We start from the raw sequence: 14,678 nt of genomic DNA on the forward strand, positions 1-14,678 counted from the left end.
AATCTAGCCCTAAACACCTCTCTCCATAGATAATTCATACTATTACATCCATATTAATTCTTAGTTTTTATCATTTACTCTAGCTTATGCCCTTTGAAGTAATTATTTAATTAGAAATAACTTATTCTCCAATTTCTGTGGACCGACACCCGTAATCACTATCCTACAGGATACGTGCTATTGCGTGGTTTATTTTTGAAATTGAAATAACCGATTAATTTTTGGCGCCGTTGCCGGAGATTGCTAGCATAGTTATTTTTCTTATTAAAAAAAATTATTTAAAAATTAAAAAAAATTCTTTAAAAAAAATTTCTATTATTGTTACTTTTCTTATCTTCTTTTTCTCCCTTACTAATTTTTATTTATATTATTTGATCAGGAATCGAGGAAAAAAATCTGGGATGATCAAAAGAAGAACTGCCGGAAAAGAAATGCTGTAGAGGTTTGCAAAAAAAAAAATTAAATTGCTGGGAAAATTTTCTTTGGTAACCCCTAAACTTTTCTTATTTAAATTAATTATTGGTTTGAAATTTTGTGGTGATTGTTTGATTTTAATTATAGCAAAATTGTGAATGCATGCTTGATACACATACACAAATCAATTTGCACATAGTAAGGGCAATCACCCCAACAAGATAAGAGCCGGATTTCATCACCGGACTCTTGTCCAACTTAGGTGAACTCAATCTCACATAGTGTCATCGTTAATTAAAATCAATTAGACGTTGGCTCCTAGGGACATTCGAGCTCAATAGGACGAAGATCACCGAAGGTTGCACCAATTTCGCTCTGTGGCTTAGTTGATGTCTAGGCAAGCTTTGTCCCTATAAGGGAGACAGTTCATCTGTTCGAGGCAAGTGGGTTTTAAGTGGGACCTTTGCGAATGCATCGTGACCCCTCCACTTACCTGGGAGCTTACCTGGTCAACTCGGTTCATTAGACCGGATTGGAGGCTTAGGTGCCCTCTTCAAACCAGTTAGGAGCTGTCTAGTGATTTTAGGACAAAGACTAGGATTGATATGCTTTTCTCTTTTATTGCATGCTTGATTGATCGAGTACTAGTGTATGCACGGTAGTCGTTCTAGAGTACAAAACCTATTACCTTTTGACCCTGAAATAGAACGAACCCTTAGGAACATTCGAGCTAAGATCAAAACATTAGGATCATCCGCACCTCTTAAGATGGCTGAAGAACAACCCAAACTCCTGAGGAAATACTTTACTCCCACTATTTACACTTCCCCATCTTGCATTCGATTACCTGAGGTAGCAGCTGTACAATATGAAATAAAGTCTAGTGTGATCCAAATGCTTCCATCTTTTTATGGGCTCACCAATGAAGATCCATATAAACACCTAAATGAATTCCTTGAAATTTTCACCACTGTCAAGATTCAGAATTTCACTGATGATGCTCTAAAACTTAGATTATTCCCCTTCTCCCTTAAAGATAGAGCCAAACAATGGCTGAATTCTTTAGAAGCTAACTCAATTCGTTCTTGGGATCAAATGCAACAAGAATTCCTTAAAAAATACTTTCCCATAGGAAGAACGAACCAGTTTAGACGTGCCATTACAAGCTTCTCCCAAACTGAGGGAGAAGAATTTCATGAAACTTGGGAGAGATTTAGGGACCTAATCCGTAAATGCCCTCATCATCAAATACCTAAGTAGCAACTAGTGCAATGTTTTTATGACGGATTGACAGAACGAAACCGTCAGATGATCGATGCTGCATGCGGGGGCACTTTTATGCTTCAAAATGAGCATGAAGCATGGAAATTATTTGAAAATCTTAATGAAAACTTCCTCCACCATGCTTCATGTTCTCGTCAAGCACCCCCGAGTTCTCAAAGAAAAGGGACAATTTGTGAAATAAGTCATTCTATGGACCTGTCTAGCAAGGTAGATGCATTGTCCCATAAGATTGACCAACTGATGATAGGTGGGCATTACATGAACTCTTCCCAAGCACAAGTGTGTACTATTTGTTCTAGCCCATCCCACCCTATTCATGAGTGCTCTTCAGCGCCCCAATTTTCCGAACTCGTGCAAGAACACATCAATGCTGCTCAAACACAGCCTAGACCGGGTAATGACCCATTTTCCAATACATATAACCCGGGATGGCGAAATCATCCAAACTTTTCTTGGAAGCAGCAAGCTTCGAACATAGCCCAACCCTATTCCCAAAATTTTCAAAATCCTCAGAATTTTCAAACCCCACAAAATATTCATCCCTACCGTCCCTCGATTCAATTTCAACACACTCCTCCTCCACCCCAAAGAAACACAGCCTTTGAGGAGAAAGTGTTGAACGCCCTTCAAGGTTTGGAAACCATTACACAATTAGTGCACTCTCATATGCAATCAATCGCCAAGCTAGAATCCCAAATGGGTCAACTAGCTAATGCACTAAACAAGCGAGAGGAAGGAAAGCTTCCAAGCCAACCACTAAGTAATCCTAGGGGACAATACATGGCTCAAGAAAATCAACTAAATGCAATTCATCATGAACAAGCCAATGCTTTGACTACCCTAAGGAGTGGACGTGTAGTAGACAATAACATTGGGGAGGACAACAATAAGGAAGATGAAGAAGAGGATAGAAATGTGTCAAATGAAAAACCTTCTTCTTCTTCTTCACCTAGTCCACCTTCTGCCAAAACTCATATCCCAAAGGCCCCATATCCTGAAGCTCTTAATTCACCCTCTCCCTTTGGCAAAAAGGAAACTTCACTAGAGGAAATAATGGAGGTCTTCAAACAAGTTAAAATCAACCTCCCACTCCTTGATGCCATCAGACAAGTTCCCTCCTATGCCAAATTTCTCAAAGACCTTTGTACACAAAAGCAAAAATCTAGGACACATGTGCCTAAGAAGGTCTTCCTAACTGAGCAAGTGAGTTCTATTCTCCAACACAACACCCCTCCAAAATTCAAAGATCCTGGTGCTCCCACGATCTCCTGTGTCTTAGGAAATAATTTCATTGATCGAGCACTCTTAGATCTAGGGGCAAGTGTCAACCTTTTACCTTATTCAGTTTATGAGAAACTTGGTTTAGGTGAGTTAAAACCAACCTCGGTATCCCTTCAATTGGCTGATCGATCTGTAAAAAAACCATGTGGGATAATTGAAGATGTTCTTGTCAAGGTAGACAAATTTTATTTTCCAGTAGATTTCATTGTCCTTGATATGGAATATCAGCCCAATCCTAATAAACAAATCCCCGTGATCCTTGGGCGGCCCTTTTTAGCAACAGCCAATGCATGCATCAATTGTAGAACAGGGGTAATGAACATATCATTTGGAAACATGAAGGTAAAATTAAATGTGTTCAATGCGGCCGACCAACCCGCAAGGAAAATTGAGTGTTTTATGATAGACAAAATAGAGGACCTCATAGAAGGAGATGCAAAAACTATCTCACTATGTCTGGCTGAAGACAATAAACTTAGCGCTTGTTGGGAGGCAACCCAATTCTCTTAGATTATTTCTTAACATTGAGGACAATGTTAGGTTTAGGTTTGGAGGTATTCATCTTGATTTTCATCTAATAAAAAAATAAAAAATAAAAAATAATAATTAAAAAAAATCATTTTTTTAAAAAAAAGAAAAAAATAAAAAATAAAAAATAAAAATATTTTTTTTCATTTTTATAAAATAATATTAATAAAAAAGTTATCAAAAAAAAAGTTTTTGTTAAAAAAAACCCTAATTTATATACATTTATGCGAGAATGATAAACACACAAGGTATATAAAATCTAAAAAGTCCAATGACTAGTGGAAAGTAATACAAATTTAAGTTCTTTTTATTAAGTCTCTCTTAGGGAGTTGTAAGCTAATTAATACTTTGGAATTTCACTACACACTGGCCGACTCTTCTAAGGTCTAGGCTCGACATTATGTTGAGAGTATGGTAGCAACCTTGGACCCTGATGAATCATACTTATCTAATCCAAAAAAAAAAAAAATCATCAATAAAAATGGATTTAGTCAGGAACATCGAAAAGGGCTACCTATTGTCAAAGGTTAAGTGGGCTTGTGATGAGGACTCCGAGCATAAGTCCGTAGGGGAGTCTTGATGCTCGACACCTTATGCCAACTGGTGTGAGAGTTGTCGACTGATTGCTCGTTACATGGAGAAATCACCACAAGAGTAAAAGTGCACAATTTATATATCTTTCTTTAAAAAAATAAAATGTTGTATTGACCGAAAAGACAATAGTGTGAAAGCCGTCATAGTAAAAATTCGAGTAAACTGGAATATTACAGATAAAGCCCGTGAGGTACTAAAGTAAACATCCACAACTCTCGAAATCCTGCAGATAAGATGATTTTGAATCAGTGAGTAGGTCTTTTTGACCAATCCTTGAAAACTACTAGTACTAACAATATTTTAGAGATCCGAACCCTTAGCTTGTGTACGGTCCATATTTCACCGAGCACTCCAGTATAAATAAGTCTTACAACTCCCTAAACGGAAACTTAATGACTTTAACTTAGATTGCATACTAATCTAGAATTTGGGCTGACTTAGTAAATAAAACCGTGTGTGCTTTGAAATTCTTATCATTTATGTATCTTAAATTAGATTTTAATTAAAAAAAAGTTTTTTTTTTTCTAGCTAGTATGCACTTGGAATTTGAAGTTTCATCAATCAAATTAAAAAAAAAAAAAAACAACAACAACAACAACAAATTAATCATAACAATAAATGATATTGAAGTTTGTGGGTATCTTCACTGGAAACCCTCACGAGACTATAACTCGTCCACTAGGGTAATCTAGGGGTTTAAAGCCTTGTTGCATATGGTAAATGCAATCGCGATGCCTGCGAAAGTGAGTTAGAGCTTTTCTTTAATTTCATTTTGCTCGAGGACTAGCAAAACATAGGTTTGGGGGTGTGATAAGTGCTTAATAATTTATAATTTAGTTATCTTTCCATAGCACTTATCAATGTTTTTAAACTGATAAATACATATTTTACCATGAAACTGAATAAACATTGAATTAAATTTAAATTATGGTAAGAGGTAAATAATTCTTTTCTCAAACCAGATTCTGAACTTGTCTCTCTCTTGATTGCAATCTTTAATGAAAACTACAGAAAAACATATAAGGAGATTGTGTTGACCCGGCTAAGGTTATAATTAAATGGGCTTTGTTCTTGATTAGATTAAAAGTTATAATTGTATAGGAAAATATTTGATTAACCCTTGTTATTAAGTCACGGTCCTGCTTGTAGCCTTGTTGAGTCCGGTCTGAAGCTGTTTAGCAAGAATTAAATTTAAACGACATTGGGCTCGAGAGTAAGTTCACGCAAATCAACGATCATGACCCACCTCAAACCTTTGTCAATTCCCAACCAATTCTTTACCTGCCTTCATATAAAATTTATAAATTAAAAAAAAAGAAAATAATGAATATAATAAAATAAACAGTGCATCACGGATTCACTGTTCATATGAACAGTGTCCCGTGAAAACACTGTTCATATGAACAGTGTTACAAAAAAAAAATTATAATGAATCCACTGTTCATCTTCTTTCCTCCTCTCCGCAGTGCATCACGGTCGAGATTTCCGTCGATTCTCCCGTTCCGGCCATGAGATGGCGTCGCCCGAAAGATCCTCCACGCGGTGCAGCCGGCGTCCATGCGTCCGTCCGCGATCACCGCCCAGCCACGTTCTTCCTCCGAATCAGCCCGATCCTCCGCCCTCGCTTCAAAACAACAGGATCCCAGCCGGCTGCAACCAATGAGCCGTTCCAAGCGCCCAGCAGCCGAGATTCACGTCCTTCGATCGGCCCATTCCAGCCAGCGACCGAGTGGAAGACCAATCTCCTCCGCGATCATCGTCCGCCCAGCCACCAGCTGCCGAATCACAAGAATGGCGTTCCGCCTCTTCCCCTTTCGGATTCTCATCAATCCTCTGATTGGCTCCTCCCAGCGTATCCCCTGCATCTGTGAAGGAAATTCCAGCATCCTGTGATTCAGCCCTCCCGCATCAAGCCAAGGATCACGCATCCAAATCGGGATATGCATTCAACCTTTCTCCCATCCGTATTCATCTTCCACGGACCACTCTTCCACGACCAGCTGCCGAGATCCAGCCGATGATGTGCATTCCGCCCAAGGATCATGCGTCCGCTCCCTTTGGATTCATGGCTGGCTTCACCAAGAGAGGAGAGACCTATATAAGAGAAAGGGGGGAGGACGGGGGAGAAAAAAAAAAAAAAAGAACAGAGCATGCTCTGTTATGGTGCCAAGAAGGGAGAATAAAAAAAGAAGGATGCTGTGAGCGGATGAGTTAGTAAAGAAAGAAAAAAAAAAGAAAAAGAAGGAAGAACTTGAGGCGGATGGCGTGGAGTATCTTAGCAAGCCAATCAAAGTCGCCGAGCATCATGAGCAGCTAAATCTCGGTTTAGGGGTTTGATGAAGCCATAGAGGAGTATTCGTTTTATTTTTATTGATTTGAGTTTGTATTGTAAGATTGTTGCATGATGAAGAATTTATTAATTGATCTTACGATTTATCCAATTTATGTGAATCATTTATCTTGCATGAAATATTTTACATAAATTGATCTATTTCATCAAATCCAACACCTGTGGTTTGGAGAAGATATTCATGTGACATCGATTTCATGTTTAATGATTTAATGATCAGATGCATCATGCTAGGTTAGACAGGTCATGCTTATCGTTAGAGTAGATGGTTTGTGCTAGACTTAGATGATTCATGCTGGGAATTAGTTATAATTTTCTTTTGTGATTGCTTTGGCTTGTAGTCGGAAGCAATCAAGTCTCACATACAACTCAATCATTGAAAGCGTCACGGATATAAATCTATCGGTGGAATCTAGCCCTAAACACCTCTCTCCATAGATAATTCATACTATTACATCCATATTAATTCTTAGTTTTTATCATTTACTCTAGCTTATGCCCTTTGAAGTAATTATTTAATTAGAAAAAATAACTTATTCTCCAATTCCTGTGGACCGACACCCGTAATCACTATCCTACAGGATACGTGCTATTGCGTGGTTTATTTTTGAAATTGAAATAACCGATCAGATACATGCGCATGGCCACATTAGCGCAACCCACTTAGAACCCAGATTGGGCTATATTATATGTGCTGTTGATTTAGTCTAAACCATGGACCGAGGTTCAAGGTTAAAACCACTTTGGCTCCACAGATGTAGTCAATTATCACTAAGTGAAGGTTCAAACCGAAAGGTGCCTACACCTATTATATAATATAAGATATCCAACATTTTGTTTTTGATTTTAAAATTATTTAAAAATTAAATTTTGTGGGGGATTGTTGGAAAACATAAATGCGCACGCGATCATTCTCGGGCCGCGTTCGCAATAGCCAGCGAGCGCTAGTTTTTTTTTTGAATTAAAGGTGGGCTGGCCACGTCTGCGTTCCGCAGACGCGTGCCACCTCCCTTTGGCCTCCACAAAATCACCGCGGGAGCATCCACGGAAGGCATGGACGCATCGGCAAAAAGACCAAAATATTCTTACTCTTATGCCCCTATAAATACCCCCTATTTCATCCTATTTTGGACACAAAAAAATTAGAGAAAAATACCAAAAAAAATTTAGAGAAAAGTTTTTCCTCTTAGCCACTTCTGATTTTATTTTTGCAATTCTATTTAGTTTATTTTATTCCTTTTATTTCGTTATTCGCTGGATCTGCAAGTCCGATCCGGTTCGATTTGGCTTCTTCCAAGACGTACCGAAGAAGAAGTTTAAGGATGTCGTATCTCTGAGGAGAATTGCCAGGAGACCCGTACCCGAAGGTGGAGGTCGCAGAGTGGCGAAGGGAGGAAGTCGAGGTCTGAGCTGCGACTGCCGAGCAGCAGCAATATAAGGTCGAGCAGAAGGCGGCGGTTGTCGAGCAGCGGCAGCAACAAGCCGAGAAGAAAGGAAGGGCAGCCGAAGCTCTGGTTGAAGCCAGACTCGCCCAAATCCGGGAGATGGAGGCCGAGCACGCCTGGACTCGTTCGGCTGCCAAAAGCTGCATCTCCGAGCTTGAAGATGCACTAGATGGCCGGAGGCACGAAGCTAAAATTTTGAGGCTGAAGGCCGAGCGGCTTGGGAGGTGATTAGAGGAGCAAGCTCGGGAGGCGGTCTAGAACTTTTGCCAGTCCGAGGAATACATGGACGAGCTGGCGAAGGGGGTGACTGACACCATGATTCGGGGCTTTGAAAACTATCATGATCAGGCTCAGAGACTTTGCCCCGTGGTCGACTTCGGCGACCTTTGCCCATGTCTGTCTGGAGCTATAGAGGCGACGGTTGCGACTGAAGTAAGCAAGCCCATTGAGGCGCGCGAGCTCGTTGCCGATATAACGAATGAGGATGCCGCGGGGCTGCTACTAAGGTCGGGATTGAAGCCAATCTCGAAGTTGCTGTCGGGGCAGAAGCCGCTCCTGAGGTCGGGCCCAAGGCTGAAGCCGCTCCTGAGGTCAGGCCAGAGGCTGCCTAAGCCATCTGAGCTTTACCCCTTGTACTCATTTTTCTTCTTCTTTTTCATTCTTGTAAGATCAGCTACTTAGGCCTTTTTGTAGTTGACTATTTTTGTATTCAATCTGACCTCAAGGTCAGCCCCTTTTGTATTCAGCCTTTGGCCTTTCAATATTAATGAAGTGTATTTTCTCCAACACTTTGCATTTTGAAATCTGACAGTATTTGAACTCGTCTTGCTTGGTGCTTTGTGTTGGATCTTTGTGTTTAGCTAACAAAGTCCGAACTGCATATCTTGGGTACTGGCTTAGCTTTCATGCTGCCAGATAACTTTGGTCAAGTTGTCGTGCTTGGCCCTTGCTCCCAACTTATAACTTTGCAAAGTTGGCGAAGAACTCGCTGCTCCCAAGCTCGTCCGCTGGGGCACTTTAGGCACCCAGGTCGAGCATTAGGTCTGCTTCGGATCTTTTTGCGAGAATTGAGCTCGAGGTCCTCTTTTTGCACTGTAGTGTGCTCGGGGACCTTTTAGGTAGAATGGCGTCATGAGCTTTGGAACCTTCTTGCCTTGTGGATCCCTGTATACTTTAACTAGGGCGCTCGATTTAAGCTCAGTCACCCTCAGACTTTTCCCAAGACCGAGGTCGAGGGAGCTTTTTCAGCTCTTGGTCGACACTGCAGGGCGCCCCTACTCAGATCGGTGTGTCATTATAAATACAGGCGGTCGACGGAGCCTCTTCGTCTCTTGGTCGATGTTGCATGGCATCCTGAGTTCGGCTCGAGGGACGTCATTGGAGATACCTACGGTCGACGAAGCCTTTTCGGCTCTTGATCGATCCTGTAGAGCGTCCCGAGTTCGGCTCAAGGGACGTCATTGGAGATACCTGCAGTCGACGGAGCCTCTTTGGCTCTTGGTCGATCCTGCAGAGCGTTCCGAGCTCAGCTCGAGGGACGTCATTGGAGATACCTGCGGTCGACGGAGCCTCTTCGGCTTTTGGTCGATCTTGCAGGGCGTTCCGAGCCAGGCTCGAGAAAAATCATTGGAGATACCTTCGGTCGATGGAGCCTCTTCAGCTCTTGATTGACTATACAGGGCACCCCCACTCAGATCAGGGCGCCTACGGTCGATGGGCCTCTTCGGCTCTTAATTGACTCTGCAAGTTGCCCCCACTCAAATCAGGGCGCCCGTGGTCGATGGGCCTCTTAGATTTTTAATTGACTCTACAAGGCACCCCCACTCAGATCATGGCGTCTACGGTCGATGGTGTTGTCGTACGTCGTCGTGTGGCATTGAATGTCGTCGAATGGCATTGAAATGGCGTCAAATGTCGTCAAAATGATGTTGAATGGCATTGAATGTCGTTGAATAACATTGAATGTCGTCGAATAGCATTGAAATGGCATCGAATGGCGTTGAATGTCGTTGAATGGCGTTGAAATGGTGTCGAATGGTGTCAAATATCATCGAATGGCGTTGAATGTCGTCGAATGGTGTCGAATGCTCCTGCGGTCACGGGAGCTATTTGACTCGCGATCGATACAACGCAGGGCGCCCCGAGCTCGGATCGGGGCGTGTCGTCGAAGATACCTGGTGCCCCGAGCTTGGGTCGAGGCGCGTCATAGAAAATACTTAGCGTCCCAAGCTCGGGTCGGTGTGCATCATCGGAGATACTTGGCGCCCCGAGCTTGGGTCGGGGCGCGTCATCGATAACATTTGGCATCGTTATGTCGCAGTTGTAGGCTCATGCCGTGGAAACAACCGAACCTTGTAGAATCCATTAAAGCATTTCCGAGACGTACCAAAAAAGCCCTAGAAGATAATTTTCATTGATAATACATTCTGAGATCAGAGTTCCAACCTAAAAGGGCTAAAGTCCCATCCGGATGGTGTTGGTGATGCTCATGATGGGTCAGTCGACGTTTCGCTCCTCGCACGGCTCGGGGATTTGTTCCTCGGGCTCCCTTCCGTCGGTTTGATCATGAAGAAACCGACCCAACCAACCTCAGCAGATGAGTACTGAGCGCTTCGGCGACTCCGATGATCGCATCTTCGATGGGGGTTGGAGGTAGCCGCGACCCTCGATCTCCACAAGAATCTCAGCTCGGGTGCAAATAAGGGGAGTGTATTTCTCAAACTTTTGGAGGAGAAACCTCGGGCAAGCCGAGATCTTGGGCCGAGGAAGATTTCTCTCAAGTCGGGGAGATCTACTCCTTGATCGGTCGTACTCCCTTTCGTCGACCATCGTGTGCCGTGTGGCAGGGGGTGACGTTGCGAGCGCCGTCGCGAAGGCTCGCACCCGCGAAGAGGAGGCGTAAAGTGGGCAATTACCTGCTGCAAGCCTTGAACGGCCGCAGTGAGTATCTAAACTTGCTGAACGAGCAAATTAAGCTGCTCCGGCTGGACCTGAGGAGTTTGGTCTGCCGGTGCAGGTGCCGCAGAGGATGGACTTTGAAGCGAGTTGCCGGAGTTGGTACCCGGCGCCTCGATGCATTTGAAGCTCCGTGACTCTTTAGCCTCATGATCACGACCCAAGCCTTTTTTCTGGCTGAGGTCGGTTTGGCCTTCGGCAAGGTTCGAAGTAGGACTGGCTCTTAGCGAGACCGAGATCTGGCCTGATCGACGCTAAGGTCAGTTTGGCCGGAACGGGGTAGTCCCCTGTCCTGTGCAAGACGATCCATTTTGCCTCCTATATATGTATGTATATATGTATGTATATATGTATGTGTGTGTGTGTGTGTATATATATATATATATATATGCATGTATACTTGTATTTAGATATATATATCACTTAGCTTGGTTGAAAATCAGGCAAATCATTTCATTTGCATTGTATGCAATTGCTTGGTTCCGCATAAGCCATCATATAGGTCCATAAATATCTTTCTCACTGAAAAAAGAATGTCCTTTCGGGAGAAACTTCTCACCCAAAGCATATCATTTCCAGTTATTGAGAAAATATAAATAAGAGATGCCAGGGCCGTCTCTCCACAAGGTATGGCTGTCTATCACATGCACAACTGCTCGCCTGTTGCTGAACTTCTTGTCAAGTAAAATTATAAAAAATGAATCTCCCCCCCTTTTTTTTTTTGGTCAAAAAAAATGAATCTCCCTTGATGGTGCCCTCTTTGGCAATTCTTGCCGGTTAAATTACTAAAATACCACTGTCTTGCACTGTTATCCCATTTTCTTCACCTTTTTCTTGTGACATAATGACAGCCGTAACGCGATCAATCATTTCATAGAAACAGTACAACTTTTTGTCACTATTATTACAGGTTCCCTTATAAATAAACGGTTAACAAATCCTCTCACTTTCCTATCTTAAAAAAAAAAAAAAAATCCAACCATACATGCATGCTAGACGATGACAGAAAAGATGGCGCATGCTTCATCATTAGAAGTCTGAGCTCCAAAATAGTTATTGTTGATGGATGCTAGATTTTTGACGTTTCTATTTCGAAGACGGAACGCCACTTTTTATGTCAAGCACGTATATAAGGAGACTAATAAAACTGTGAATTGGATGGCCTCTTATATGGCTGACCATTTTAGAGGACTCTCTAGATTGAAGTTGTCTATAGCACTTCGTGATTGTTATTTTTTTGACTTTTTAAAAAATATATAAGTTATTGTTGCAGCAAAAAGAAAAAAAGAAAATTATGTCCGCCGTAAAGAACAAAGCAGCCATTTAATTGGGACAATCTCTGTTCATAACCTTCCTTTTTTTTTTGGTCAAAAGCGGCATTTTCATTAATATAAATCTAATATGAGTACAATCTGCTAAATTAAGTGAAAGTAAACAATACAAAGAGGGTAGAATACTAGCTAAGCTTGTCCGAAGGACCTCCAGGAGTGCCGGGCAACATAAGAGGCGACCCAATCTACTGTACTGTTCGTCTCTCGATACACATGAGCTATCTGGATAGAGGTCAGCTTCCTCACCAGTATGCAAGTATCCAGTATCAAAGGGTGGCCATCCTCATATCTGTCTGCTCTCCGAATCCAATCAATCACCGTGGACGAGTCACCCTCGATGAATTAATAAGCTATGAGCCCCCAGCACCCGTCTAGCATATAATATGCCCTCCCATGCCGCCCGTAGTTCTACTCCCACTGCGATCATATCAGGTGTGCTCCACTCTCCAGCTACTATGAATCTACCCTCATGATCTCTGATCATAAAACCCACTCCCCCAGAGGCACCATCATGCACCATACCTCCATCGAAATTCAGTATGAAATAACTAAGGAGTGGGGGTACCCAAAAAAAGTAGATAAACCTGGACGCTGAGACGGCAAAACAGGTACCTCAGATGTCCCTGGTCTTCTCAGATAAGGATGATATAGCCAACATAGTAACCTCCGCCACGTGCCACATGGCTCTGTCCATCACAACATAGTAAGTTTCCTGCCCTCAAACAGACGGTCATTCTTGTCCAACCAGGAATGATAAGCCAAGTAAGCTACTGCAATCTCCATCTCTGCAGTGCTCGGTCTTTGAATAGACTCTCTTATAAACCGAAGCATGTCCTCCACCGACTTCCATCCTGAGTGGACTGACACAGGTGAAAATCACCAGGTCTGCACGACTGTAGGGCACTGAAGAAGTACGTGGCAAATGGTCTCCTCAGCATCTGGGCATAACTCACAAAAGGGGGTCATCCACATCCTCCGTCTAACAAGTATACTCCTGGTCGGTAGGCAGCCCCAAGCTACCTTCTAAAGAAAAAGCGACAACCGGAGATGCACTCTAATCCTCCAGATCCATCCACCATCGATCCTCCTATCTGGCTCCCTGCTAGTCCATGCCGGAAGATCTCTAGTATGCACCCTCGTCCGGCCCGACTGTATCCAGACCAATCTGCCAAGCTCCACTTGTGATGGAATCGGTAAGGCCAAAATTCTCTCCATCAACTGCCCTCCAAATATCTGCCGGATCAAATCCTCATTCCATCTTCCTTCACCTGGGATAAGCAGATCCATCTTCCTTCACCTGGGATAAGCAGATCAGGAGTCTCCCGCGTTCATAACCCTTTTAGAAACCAGTTTATACCGTGTTCGGAATGTGGTCGGTTTGAACCGGGCCAGGTCACGAGACACAGGCTGATTAAAAACATCATCTTCCACCCCTTTGTCGAGAAAAAGCCTAAAAGCCCTTTAATCGACTGTTGTTGTATATTGACAGGGACAAGGTACGGCGGCAGATCTGGCCGAAGAAACTCTCCTCCTCCACCCTTGCTCCCGCCACCACCGCCTCAGCGCCTCCCCACAGCCACAACCCAAAAGTGGAAAGAAAAAAGAAAAACGAGGAACAGGAGGAGGACCACATCCACATTCGAGTGTCAAACAACAGGGATCGGTAGCTCCACATCTTCTTAGTCCCCTTGAATTCAAATATGGGGTAGGCGGCGAAGGGATAAGATGGAACGCTAGGAGATCGGGAGTCTCTCTCTCCTCTTAGTTGAGATATTTTCCCCATTTCATTTGACTCGCCCCGAGCCGTGAACCGAGAGATTCAGCGAGCAATTCGCCCAATCTGCAATGGCGAGCGGTGGCGGGTCGGGTCACAGAACATTGAGTTTGTAAGCATCATCGGAACCAATCCGGTTGTTAGCACGTGATTTCGCCGCGCCCAGCCGGCTCGCTGCTTATTGGACAAATCGGCGTAGCCTAACCTTGACTTTTAAAACTATTTATTTGGCTGCTATAATTATTAATTAACAACCCAACAGCTTGCAAACAATCTTTTTGTCCTCTCTAAATCCTTTCTTCTGAAAGAGAAGACCATTTTCTTCCACAAAACAACGACGGCAACAGACAATTCCACTTAATCAAAATACAATTACAGCTAATCAAATGCCAGATCTCACCAATCTTACAAGGCGTCTTTAGTTCTCTAATCCTCATCGGTGAGCCGTCACGAGGGTCTCAATAAATCGCAATCCATCGAATCTCGGAGCAAATCTATCCGCCGCCGGAGACGTCCGCCGCTGCTCCTCCCGCTGGTTGGGCTGGAAGAACAAGTACCAAATCAGACGTCACTTTTATAAAAACAAAAGCTGAAAAGTTTTCGAAATTAGATTAATTCAGAGAGAATTAGCAAATAATTACCTGGCTGGGACATTGGAACTTGGGATCGGAGAAGGAATCGGAGAGCGCGGCTGAGTAGGAGGCTGCGACGATGAGGGCGGC

At 43.0% G+C, this 14,678-nt stretch overlaps 1 non-coding gene across 1 annotated transcript; it reads right to left on the reverse strand.

Moving 5' to 3' along the window:
- Nucleotides 1-1,558: 1,558 nt before the first annotated feature.
- Nucleotides 1,559-1,664, reverse strand: LOC120104893. Its single transcript, XR_005507252.1, has one exon. It is a non-coding gene; the product is annotated as a small nucleolar RNA R71 (small nucleolar RNA).
- Between the last annotated feature and the right edge of the window lie 13,014 nt (nt 1,665-14,678).

Source organism: Phoenix dactylifera, unplaced genomic scaffold (genome assembly GCF_009389715.1).
Source record: "Phoenix dactylifera cultivar Barhee BC4 unplaced genomic scaffold, palm_55x_up_171113_PBpolish2nd_filt_p 000139F, whole genome shotgun sequence".
Taxonomy (NCBI): domain Eukaryota; kingdom Viridiplantae; phylum Streptophyta; class Magnoliopsida; order Arecales; family Arecaceae; genus Phoenix; species Phoenix dactylifera.